We start from the raw sequence: 3,973 nt of genomic DNA on the forward strand, positions 1-3,973 counted from the left end.
GAGCAGATTCTGGGCCTGATCAGGGTACAACATCCCATCACTGTCCATAAGGCTCTGCAGAGCCACAGTGGCACCTTGATGCCATGAGGTTCCAAAATGTCCTGGGGTTGATCTGGTTCCAGGAGGCCCCACAAAAGACAAAGGCCCCTTGGTTCAATGAGATTCTGAAAAGTCTCAGTGTTCTCTGTGTTCCCTGAGGCCCTGCAGTGTCATGGTGGCCCCGTATCTCCAAGAGGTTCCACAGTGTCCCTGTGTCCATTTGGTTTGGTGAGGCCTCAGGTGTCACAGTGGCCCATTGACTCCTTGACGTTCAGAAATGTTCCAGATTTCCTTTGTTTCTATGAGAATCTGAAGTGTCACAATGTCCCTTTGGTTCCATGAGGATCTGTGGTGTCACAATGTCCCTTTGGTTCCATGAGGTTCTGTGGTGTCACAATGTCCCTTTGGTTCCATGAGGTTCTGTGGTGTCACAATGTCCCTTTGGTTCCATGAGGTTCTGTGGTGTCACAATGGCCCTTTGGTTCCATGAGGTTCCACACTGCACTTGCAGGAACACACATGGGTGGATGTTGCCCCACCTGCAGAGCTGCCTCCAGCTCTGGGGTCCCAGCACAGGGAGGACATGGAGCTGTTGGAGAGAGTCCAGAGGAGGCACCAAGATCATCAAAGGGATGGAGCAGCTCTGCCATGAGGAAATGCTGAGAGAACTGGGATTGTTCAACATGGAGAAGAGAAGGCTTTGGGGTGACCTATTTGTGTCCTTCCGGACGTGAAGGGACCCAACAAGAAAGGTGGAGAGAGACTATTTACATGGGCCTTGAGTGACAGGACAAGGAGAAATGGCTTCACATTGATAGAGGGGAGGGTTAAATGAGATATTAGGAAGAAATTCCTTATGGTTAGGGTGGTGAGGCCCTGGTCCAGGTTGTGCAGAGAAGTTCTGGCTGCCCCATCTCTGGAAGTTCTTCAAGGCCAGGTTGGATGCGAAGCCCAGTCCAGTGGAAGGTGTCCCTGTCCATGGCAGGGGGCTGGAATTAAATACTCTTTAAGGGCCCTTCACACCCCAAAATTCTGTGATTCTGAGACTGGTGGGTGATGTGGTGGTTGGGGCTGTCTGGGTACAGACACCATGAAATAGTGGTGTTTTCCATTGTGGGTGAAGGAAGGAGGGGACAGCAGAACTGACACCTTGGACTGCTGGTGGGCAGACTTTGGCCTGTCTGGGAGAATGTTTGAAGGAGTTCCTTGGGAGTCAGTCCCGAAGGAAAAAACAGTTCTGGCAGGCTGGAGGTGCTTAAAGAAGGAAATCTCAAAGCTCCATGAGCAGGCTGTGCCAAATGGCCCTCAGAAAAGCAGGTGTAGAAAAGACCTACCTGGTTAAACAGAGAACTTAGGCTGTAACTCAAAGGATAAAAGAGAGTGGACCACCTCTGAAAGAAGGGCCAGGAAAGTTGAAGGGACTACGAGGATGTGGTGAAGTTATGGAGGGGAAAAACTTGAAAGGCCAAAGACAAGCAGGAACAGAATTTGTTCACTGCACTTAAAACCAACAAAAAACGTGCCTCTAAATCCCTGGACAGCAAAAGGAGGGCTCAGGAGAGTCTCTCTCCTTTTCTGGATGCAGAGGCAGCACAGTGTCAGGGGAGGAGGGAGAGGCTGAAGGTGTTAGTGACTTCTTTCCTCAGTCTTTAACACCAAACCCAGTCATCCTCAGGATACCCAGATCCCAGGGCTGGAAGTTGGTGATGGGGAGCTGAGTGAAGCCCCCATAATCCAGGCAGAAATGGGCAGTGACCTGTCCTAATGACACCAATACAACTCCCTGTGCCCAGAGGGGATGCACCCCAGAGTACTGAGGGAGCTGGAGAAAGAACTGGCCAAGTCTCTTCCACTCATTGCCCAGCAGTCCTGATGAACTGCAGAAGTCTCAGCTGACTCAAAATCAGCAAATGTGATGCCCAACCACAGGAAGTGTGTGAAGGAGGATCTGGGCAACTCCAAGGCAGTCAGCCTGTCCTTGATGCCAGGGAAGGCCATGGAGCAGATCACCTTGAGTGTCATCACATGGCATTTGCAGAAGAACCAGAGGACAAGGCCTAGACAGTCTGGGTTTGGGAAAGGCAGGTCCTGCCTGACCACCCTGATCTCCTTCCATGACAGAATGAGCCACTCAGGAGATGAGGGAACGGCTGTGGATGCGTCTCTCTACGATTCAGTAAAGCCTTTGGCACCACCTCCCACAGCATCTCCTGCAGAAACTGGCTGTTCATGACTTGGATGAGGGAACTCTTTGCTGGGTGAAAAACTGGCTGATGGCCCAGAGAGTGGTGGGGGATGGAACTAAATGCAGGTGGGGCTGGTCACTAGTGGGGTTCCCCAGGGCTCAGTGTTGGGGCTGGTCCTTTTTAACATCAGTATTGATGATTTGGCCAACGGGATCCAGTGCACCCTCAGTAAGATCATAGACAGCACCAAGGTGGGGGTGATTGTGGATCTGCTGGAGCTGAGGAAGGCTCTGCAGAGGGACCTGGACTGGCTGCATCAATAAGGCCAAGTGCCAGATCCTGCCCTTGGGTCACAACAACCTCATGGAATGCTCCAGGCTGAGGGCAGAGTGGCTTGAGAGCTGCTCAGCAGGAATGGACTTGCAGGTGCTGCTTGACAGTGGCTGGATATGAGCCAGAGTGTGCCCAGGTGGGCAAGAAGGCCAGTGGCATCCTGGCCTTTATTGAGAACAGTGTGGCCCACATGATCAGGAAAGTGATTGTGCCTCTACACTGGGCACTGGTGAGGCCCCACCAGGAGTGCTGTGTCCAGTTCTGGGCCTGTCACTGCGAAACAGAACGGCTGACAGAACTGGTGCTTTTGAGTCTGGAGAAGAGGAGGCTCAGGGAGGAGCCTCGTTGCTCTCTACAAAGACTGAAAAGAAGGTTTTAGTGAGGTGGGGGTCGGTCTATTCTATCAAGCATATAGTGAGAGGAAGAGAGGAAATGTCCATAAATTCATTGGATGCAGTTCAGATCAGATATTAAAACAAATTTCTTTCAACCCCAAGAGAGTGTTTATGTATTGCAGTGGGTTACCCAGGGAGGTGGAGGACTCTCTGGAAGTGTTCACCTGGCATCTGGATATGGACATCTCACTCTAGCATATGGGATATGGGTAATTATGGTGGTGCTGGGTTCAGAGCTGGACTAGAAGATCTTGAAGGTCTCTTTCAATGCTGATAATTCTGTGATTCTCTTACCTGTCATGAATGTTTCCAAGTTTGTGCTCCAAAAAACTCCTGGAGATGCTTTCTCAGTCAAGTGTCTCAGTGAGACCCATTAGCAATACAAGAAACTTTACAGTCTAAATCTGACTTCGGTTTCTCAAGAGGTTCCTGCAACTTTCCTCAGGGACTGAGGCTCAGAGACTCAGCACCAACACCCCACACCTCCCACCCCGAGGGTCACTAAATGCCCTGGGCTGTTGCTGTGCTGCTGAGCTGGGCCGGGCTCCTGGCACACAGGGAGCTCCTGGCAAGCGGGCAGTGCTGCAGAGAGACAGCTCTGCCCAGGAGCAGCTCCTGTGCACAGCCCAGCAGGGCTCAGGGCACTGCCAGGGCAGCTCACGGAAATGGTCAGGGCACACACAGAGCTTTAAGGGCTCAGGATTGGCAGGAAGACTGAGAGCTCTTGGAAGAGAAATCCTTGCAGTTCTCGACAGAGTGAGTCTGTGGGTGCAGGGCATGCAGGGGCAGTTCCTGGAGGCATCTCCTAAAGCTGGCACAGCCCCAGCTGATGGGATGTGTCAGGAGGGGGCCATTGGGGGGCACTTTGGAATAATCGTGGAGCCTGGGGATGCAGCCAGGGGTGGCCAGGGCTGTGGTGCAGAGCAGGGTCCTGCAGCCCAGGGCGCTGTGCTGGGGCAGGGACTCTGCTGCCTGCCAGGGTCAGCTCTCAGCCAGCCTGGGGAGCTGCTCACAGGGCTG

Source organism: Pithys albifrons, chromosome 31, assembly GCF_047495875.1.
Source record: "Pithys albifrons albifrons isolate INPA30051 chromosome 31, PitAlb_v1, whole genome shotgun sequence".
Taxonomy (NCBI): Eukaryota; Metazoa; Chordata; class Aves; order Passeriformes; family Thamnophilidae; genus Pithys; species Pithys albifrons.